This window comes from Tachyglossus aculeatus, chromosome X1, assembly GCF_015852505.1.
Source record: "Tachyglossus aculeatus isolate mTacAcu1 chromosome X1, mTacAcu1.pri, whole genome shotgun sequence".
NCBI lineage: Eukaryota > Metazoa > Chordata > Mammalia > Monotremata > Tachyglossidae > Tachyglossus > Tachyglossus aculeatus.
In genome coordinates, this window is record NC_052101.1 from 45599549 (window position 1) to 45608149 (window position 8601).

An 8601-nucleotide genomic window follows, 5' to 3' on the forward strand; every position below is an offset into this window, starting at 1 on the left:
TTTGAAGGGAGCACAACTGTGCCGACCCTGATACCATGTACATGGGGGGTGGGGGGTGCGCGCATGCACATATAAGGATGTGGGGTGTGTCTGTGGTGTGAGCACCAGCACACAACTGTGGTGTTTGTGTGAGTAATGTGTGAGTGAGCACATAAGGACGTGGGTGTTCCCAGGTCCCTCTGACACCCAGGCCCATGCTTTAATCACAAAGCCATGCTGCTTCACACATTACTTATTTAATCTTCTAGGAGAGGACCTAGGACTGGGGTAGATTAGATACAAAGTGACTGGATTGGACCCAGGTCCCTGTTCCATATGGGGCACAGTCTTAATCCCCATTTTACAAATAAGGAAACTGACGTTACGAGAAGTTAAGTGACTTGGCCCAAAGGACAACACTAGAGGGACAAGTGGCAGAGCCAGGATTAAAACCCAGGTCCTCTAACTCCCACGGCCCCATGTTCTATACACTTAGGCCACATTGCTAGCAACATTATATCCAAGCACTTAATTTCATTTCACAACTGATTACTGTCTCTGCTGCCTAGCTGACCTCCCTGCCTCCTGTCTCTCCCCACTCCAGTCCACGTTTCATTCTGCTGCCTCTGGATCATTTTTCTTCCGAAACGTTCAGATTCATGTTGTCCCCACTCCTCAAGAACGTCCAGTGGTTGCCTGTCCACTTCCCACATCAAACAGAAAACTCCTTACCAGTGGCTTTAAGGCACTCAATCACCTTGCCCCACTCTTCCCTCACCTCACTGCTCACCCACTACAACCTAGCTCCACACACTACTGCTCTCTAATGCCAACCTTGGAGGCACAATCTTCTCCAAAAGGCCTTCCCTGACTAAGCCCTTATTTCCTACTCTCCTACTCCCTTCTGGGTCACCCTGGCATTTGGATTTATATCCTTATTCTCACCCCTCCCTCAGCTTACATATGTACTTATGTACATATTCACAATTTATTCTATACTAATGTCTGTCTCCCCTACCCAGGACTGGAAACTCACTGTGGGCAGGGAAAATGTCTACCAACTCTGTTATACTGTACTCTCCCAAGCTCTTAGTACAGTGCTCTGAACACAGTAACTGCTCAATTGATTAATCTTGGACAGGGGACTGTGCCCCAACCTGATTAGCTTGTATCTCTCCAGAACCTTAATATGATGCCTGGCATATAGTAAGCACTTAACAAATACCATAAACAGAAATGGGGCAAGATAAGCTTGGATGGGACAGGGATGCTTTGAATACTGAAGGTGAGTGATTTCAGTCAGAAATAAAAAAATTGGGGGGGGTGGAGATAGGGAGATCAGTAAGACTCTCCCCCTAAAACTGACAACTTTTGGGTTTGTGAGGAGGGATGGAATAGATATAAATAGGAATTAGAGTTCAGAAAACATTTAGGTAGGAAGTGTTCTGTTCAATTATCCCTTCTTTGGGAAATCCAAACTTATTTTTCTGTCTTCCCAAGGAACAATATATTTAGAGGATATGTTTACCCTAACATTTTGTTTACTGGATGATATTTACTTTCTTGAACCAGCCCAATATTAGTCAAAATGTTAAAATTATGACAGCCCAGGTTCTGATTTTTTTTTAATTATTAGTTGGAGGGACCTGGGTTCTAATTCCGGCTCCACCACTTGTCTGCTCTGTGACGCTGGGCAAGTCACTTCCCTTTTCTGGGCCTCAGTTCCCTCATCTATAAAATGGTGATTAAGGCTGTGAGGCTCACGTGGGACAGGGCCTATGTCCAACCCGATTTGCTTGTATCCACCCCAGAGCTTAGTACAATGCCTGGCACATAGTAAGCACCTAACAAATACCATAATTATTATTACTATTATTATCTCACAGTGGCTCACAATCGTCCACTCTCTCAAGCCAAGCTATTCACATCTTTCCCATGAGCCTCCCTCAACCCACTCCTGGAGCTTCTTCGCTCTGCTTAGCTGACAGACCCCAGCTCGGCATATTTTCAAAGTCCTTCTGAGAGCTCAGCTCCAATCTGTAGTATTCCCTCCTTCAACTGCCACGCTGGCCCTTCCTCGTCCACCACTTAAGCTCTGAAGTCATCACAGCTCCAATGGTACTTATGAAAAGCTCTTAACATACCCTATTACTCCCCATGGTTGTCATGTATTTAAGTGTTGGCCTCCCCTGCTAAACCCGGATGCTCCTTGAGGGAAGGAATCGGGTCTTCTAATGCCTTTATACTCTCCCAAGCATTTAGTGGGTGCTCAATAAATACTAACGATGATGCTCCATTTATCAAAGATGGGGCAGAAAAGAAATGAAGGGGGCGGAGCATAAGGAGGGAGAGAAGACTGTTGGAGAAAGAGTACTTTTGGAAATGTTTTTCCCAAGAACAGTCTGAATATCACCCTTTCTTTTGGAGGTTGAAAGAAATTGGCTGTTTCCTGCAAGATCAACATACAAAAAGTCAAACTTGTTCATCAGGCACAAAGAATGTAAGGGAATAAAAAAAACCCTCCTAACTCCTGAAAGGGCAAGGAACACCAGCTAATAATCTGAAATATGCGTGGTTGGATAATGAAGAAAAAGTAAGAATAGCCTATGGTACTGTCTGCAGTTAAGCAAGTTTTACATTGACAACATAGAAGTAGGTGAAAGGGCACCCAGTCCTTGTGAAAGTAACATGGTGGCAGAATAGTTAAAGAAAAAAAAGGGGGAGGGGGAGGGACACATAACTTTTGAAGTGGCAAATTACTCAAACTCCCACAACACGGCAGTTAGGTAATAAATGCTCATAAAAACTATAATTTTTCTCCCCTTCCTTGCATGATCACTGCCTGAAAAGCAAATAAAGCAAAGAATGAACAATCAGCAAGAAAGATGAATGAGAAGCAATGTGGCCTCATGGATACAGCATGGGCCTGGGAGTCAGAAGGATCTGGGTTCTAATTCTGTTCTGTCTCTTGTCTGCTATGTGACCTTGGGCAGGTCACCTCTCTGTGCCTCAGTTCCTTCATCTGTAAAATGGAGACTACGATTGTGAGCCCATGTGAGACATGGACTGTGTCCATCCTGATTACTTTGTATCAAAGTACCTAGATACTCTGTATCTAGAGAAGCAGCATGGATCAGTGGAAAAAGCACAGGCTTGGGAGTCAGAGGTCATGGGTTCTAATCCCAGCTCCGCCACTTGTCAGCTGTGTGACTTTGGGCAAGTCACTTAACTTCTCTGGGCCTCAGTTACCTCATCTGTAAAATGGGGATTAAGACTGTGAGCCCCATGTGGGACAACCTGATTACCTTGTATCCGCTCCCAGTGCTTAGAACAGTGCTTGGCACATAGTAAGCGCTTAACAAAAGCCATCATTATTAATTATTATTTACTGAGAAGCAGCGTGGCTCAGTGGAAAGAGCCTGGGCTTGGGATTCAGAGGTCATGGGTTCTAATCCCGGTCCCCCCACTTGTCTGCTGTGTGGACCTTGAGAAGTCACTCAACTTCTCTGAGCCTCAGTTACCTCATCTGTAAAATGGAGATTAAGACTGTGAGCCCCACGTGGGACAATGTGATCACCTTGTATCCTCCCCAGTGCTTAGAACAGTGTTTTGCACTTAGTAAGCGCTTAACAAATGCCAGTATTATGATTAATTATTATTATTATCTACCGCAGTGCTTAGTATAGTGTCTGGCACATAACTGCTTAACCACTACCATAAAAAATAATCATCACTTACAAAAGAGATACCTGGCATCATGGCAAACATGCAAATCTGCCTTGCCAGTCTTTATCATTTTGTGCTGAAAGTAATTACCAGCTTGGCAGAATAGCCTTGAAAAGATGGTTTAAAAAACAAACCAATAGAAACACAATTTCCCTTAAAAGACCACCATATTCTCTGCATTTTAGCCCTGGTTCTCTCTCCTTTCCTTGAGCTGTGGTTAAGAAACCTGATATGACCAAATATAACAAATAATAATGGTATTTGTTAAGCACTTACTATGTGCCAGGCACTGTACTAAGCACTAGAGTGGATACAAGCAAATCAGCTGGACACAGTCTCTGTCCCATGTGGGGCTCAGTCTCAATCCCCATTTTCCGGATGAGGTAACTGAGGCCCAGAGAAGTGAAGTGACTTTCCCAAGGTCACACAGCAGACAAGTGGTGAAGCCGGGATTAGAACCCATGACCTTCTAATTCCCAAGCCCATGCTCTACTGACTACACCATGCTGCCTTTCTGAATCAGTATGACTACTCCAAATTATTGCACCACCTGCCACTAGTGAATCCAGGTCTTCATGCCATCCTTATCAGGCTAAAAACAAAATAGGGGGCCAGGAGAAAGGGAGCAAGGAGCTAGAGGGGGAGAGAATAATAATGATGGTATTTGTTAAGTGCTTACTATGTGTCAAGCATTGTTCTAAACACTGGGGAAGGAGGAACTAGGTCAGGATACACCCTTTGTGGTACAGGGACTGGGTTGAGGAGGAATTTGGGAAAATCACTTCTTTTGTTGACTGTCTTGTCAATATTTCTCATCAGCCAACTCTTCTTAATGTCACCACTAAACACATGGACAGGTCCATGCATATATACACATTTACCCACCAAAAGACATTAAAAATGGATAATTAATTTTCCAATGATAAATACCCTACAGTGGTAAAGGTCAACTTTTTAAACTCTCAGTGACCATGGGGCAGTTGCGTAGGGCAAGACTATAGGGGAAAAAAAAATCACCACTTGATGTATTAGTCAGAACTGAGATAATGACAAAAAAAGAACAATAGAAACTGTGGTATTTGCCAAGTGCTTAATATGTGCCAGGCACTGTACTAAGCGCTGGGGTAGAGACAATACAATCAGGGAGGACACAGTCCCAAGATGGGGCAAAGATGTACTGGCATTCAAAAATCAATCTTAATTTTAGATGCTGGGGGCTCCAGTGCTCTGCTCCACAAGAGCTTGCCCCCTACTGCTGCAAAATAAACCAACCTACTAAATTTCACCTTTTATTTCACTGTAATGATTGATGGGGGTGCAATCTGTGAGTTATATACCTTCAACATAAGCACAAAAACACATCAGAGAAGGTCTGGGCTTTCATTTACACTGTGTGGCCAGGGAAGAAACTATTTCGGGCCAAACTCCCTCGGCATAAGCAGGTGAGTTGAGAATGAAAACTGTTACCCTACCTCAGCATCAGAGTATAAAATATACCCAAGTGCGGTTTTGGTTCATGAACGGAGGCCAAACCCATAGTCTTCAGAAAGAGGGAGGGCACGCGGGGTGATTCGAAAGGCAAATCATCAGGGAAAGGCACTGACTGGAAGTATGGGATTGAACTGGGGTTCTGTGCTTATTTTGGCTGGAGGTTCTGTGGGTAGAACATTCATTTAGAAGATACTTTTCCTTCTATTGGGTAATTCCTGGCCGAAATTCATAGAATAGACTACACAGAATAATGTCATTGCCTGTTGTTGCCTTTTTCCCAATGCCCTTCACCATTAAACACACACCTGAGCTCCCTCACAACTACCAAGTTTAGGTTTGTGACCAAGGACAACTAGAAAATACACTCTAGGTCATTAATGCCCCCCCACCCCCAGTTCCACCATGAGTCAGTTTTTTCAACTAAAAATTTCCAAGGTGCTGACTAACTGAAATGGAGCAAAATGCTGAGGTTGCATGAGGCCACGAGATGCTTTGGGAGCAGTGCCTGGCCCATATACCTGCAAGCTTCCTTTCATATTAATAAAATTGCTAAATTCATCATTGTCCTGAATCTCAACAGATCCCACTCTCCAAACCAGCCGGGAAAAAGGTTCTTTGTCCCGAGCTTTTCTAAGTCCTGTAGGGAGGAAAATGTGAGGAGATTGAACCTCAGCCAGTGTTTCCTTGTGGTAGGTCAGCCCCAGATGTGCAAGACCCCAGATGTGAAAGACTTCATGTGTGCAAAACTTCAGGTGTGCAAGGTCCCTGGTGCTCAAGACCACGAGGTGCGCAAGATCGCTGATGCGCAAAGACCCCCAAGGTGTCCAAAACCCCAGGTGCACAAGTCTCTGGTGCACAATAAATTAGAGAAGCAGCGTGGCTCAGTGGAAAGAGCACAAGCTTTGGAATCAGAGGTCATGGGTTCAAATCCCAGCTCTGCCAATTGTCAGCTGTGTGACTTTGGGAAAGTCACTTAACTTCTCTAGGCCCCAGTTACCTCATCTGTAAAATGGGGATTAAGACTGTGAGCCCCCTGTGGGACAACCTCATCACCTTATAACTTCCCCAGTGCTTAGAACAGTGCTTTGCACATAGTAAGTGCTTAATAAATGCCATTATTATTGTTATTATCCCTGGTGTCCAAGACCCCAAGGTGCCCCAGACCCCAGGAGCACAAGTTCCGTCGTATACAAAGACCCCCAACATGCCCCAACCCCAGGTGCAGAGGGTCCTTGGTGCATAAAGACCCCCAAGGTGCCCAAAACTCCAGGGGCACAAGGTCCCTGGTGCACCAAGATCCCAAGGTGCCCAAAATCCCTGGTGCACAAGGTCCCTGCTGCGCAAAGATACCAATGTGCCCAAAATCCCTGGTGCACAAGACCCCAGGTGCACAAGGTCCCTGGTGCGCAAAACCCCAAGGTACCCCAGTCCCCAGGTGCACAAGGTCCCTGCTGTGCAAAGTTCCCAAGGTGCCCAAAATCCCTGGTGCGCAAGACCCCAAGATGCCCTAGACCCCAAGTGCACAAGGTCCCTGCTGCGCAAAGATCCCATAGTGCCCCAAATCCCTAGTGCTCCAGACCCCAGGTGCCCCAAATCCCTGGTGCGCAAGACCCAAGGTGCATAAGGTCCCTGGTGCACAAGACTCCAGGTGCACAAGGTCCCTTGTGAGCAAAGATCCCAAGGTGCCCAAAATCCCTGGTGCGCAAGACCCCAGGTGCGTAGGGTCCCTGGTGCTCAAGACCCCAAGGTGCCCCAGACTCCAGGTGCACAAGGTCCCTGTCGTGCAAAGATCCCAAGGTACCCAAAATCCCAGGTGCGCAAGGCCACAGGTGAATAAGGTCTCTGGTGCGCAAGACCCCAAGGTGACCCAGATCCCAGGGGCACAAGGTCCCTGGTGCACAAGACCCCAAGGTGCCCCAGACCTCAGGTGCACAAGGTCCCTGGTGCACTAAGATCCCAAGATGCTCCAAATCCCTGGTTCCCCAGGCCCCACGGGCAAAATCCCTGGTGCGCAAGACCCCAGGTGCGTAGGGTCCCTGGTGCGCAAGACCCCAAGGTGTCCCAGACTCCAGGTGCACAAGGTCCCCGGTGCACTAAGATCCCAAGATGCTCCAAATCCCTGGTTCCCCAGGCCCCACGGGCAAAACCCCTGGTGCGCAAGACCCCAGGTGCATAGGGTCCCTGGTGCGCAAGACCCCAAGGTGCCCCAGACTCCAGGTGCACAAGGTCCCTGCCGTGCAAAGATCCCAAGGTACCCAAAATCCCGGGTGCGCAAGGCCACAAGTGAATAAGGTCTCCGGTGCGCAAGACCCCAAGATGACCCAGATCCCACGGACACAAGGTCCCTGGTGCGCAAGACCCCAAGGTGACCCAGATCCCAGGGACACAAGGTCCCTGGTGCGCAAGACCCCAAGGTGACCCAGAACTCAGGTGCACAAGGTCCCTGGTGCACAAAGATCCCAAGATGCTCCAAATCCCTGGTTCCCCAGGCCCCACGGGCAAAATCCCTGGTGCGCAAGATCCAAGGTGCAGAAGGTCCCTGGTGCGCAAGACCCCAGGTGCATAAGGTCACTGATGAGCAAGACCCCAAGGTGGCCAGAATCCCTGGTGCCCCAGACCCCAGGTGCATAAAGTCCCTGGTGGGCAACGATCCCAAGGTGCCCAGGCCCCCACGGCGGTGCCCAAGCCGGAGGGGGTCATCGGGGTGGCCGGTCCGGTCCCCGTCCTTTGGGCCTACCTCCGTGACCGGCGGTGGCCAGGTAGACGTCGTGGCTGTAGTCCCCAGCCGTCCAGGCACTTCTCCTGCTCCAGCCGGGCCAGGTCGACGTCAGGTTGCCGGGCACCAGCCCCAGGGCGGAGAATTTGCGCAGGGCGTCGAGCCGGGTAGCGGCGGCAGCGGCTGGGCCTCCGGCCTCCGCCCTGCTCCCACCAGCGGATGCTGTGGTTCCGCCCACGCCGCGCTCAGGTTGGCCGCCGCCGGCACCGCGCACCGGTGCTCCGGCGTCCCCGCCAGGAACACGATGGACAGCCCGGTGAAGCCGTTGGGGATTGACTGCTGGCGCTCAGCAGGGAAGAACACCCAGCCGTTGGAAAGCGGCCCCACTCGCCCAGGAAGGCGGTCTCCTCGTCGTATCCCCCCATGCCGGCGAGGACAGGCGAACGGCGGCTGGGGCCCGCGGAGCGGGGAGAGGCGGCAGTGCGCACGCGCGGGGCACCCCTCTCCCGGGATGGGGGGGGTGGGAGGGCGGCAGCCGGCCCTTGCCGTCGCCGCGCGCATGACGCGGCCCTGCGGCGCGGCCTCCTGACTGCCTCCCCACTACCGGGGCCTGGGGGTTCAGTCCATTCAGTCAATCGTATTCATTCAATTCAATCGTATTTATTGAGCGCTTACTGTGTGCAGAGCAC

At 49.4% G+C, this 8601-nt stretch overlaps 1 pseudogene; it reads right to left on the bottom strand.

Annotated features, from left to right (window-relative positions):
- The window catches only part of LOC119950112, a 60522-nt pseudogene extending 52185 nt beyond the window's left edge, over positions 1 to 8337 (bottom strand).
- Between the last annotated feature and the right edge of the window lie 264 nt (positions 8338 to 8601).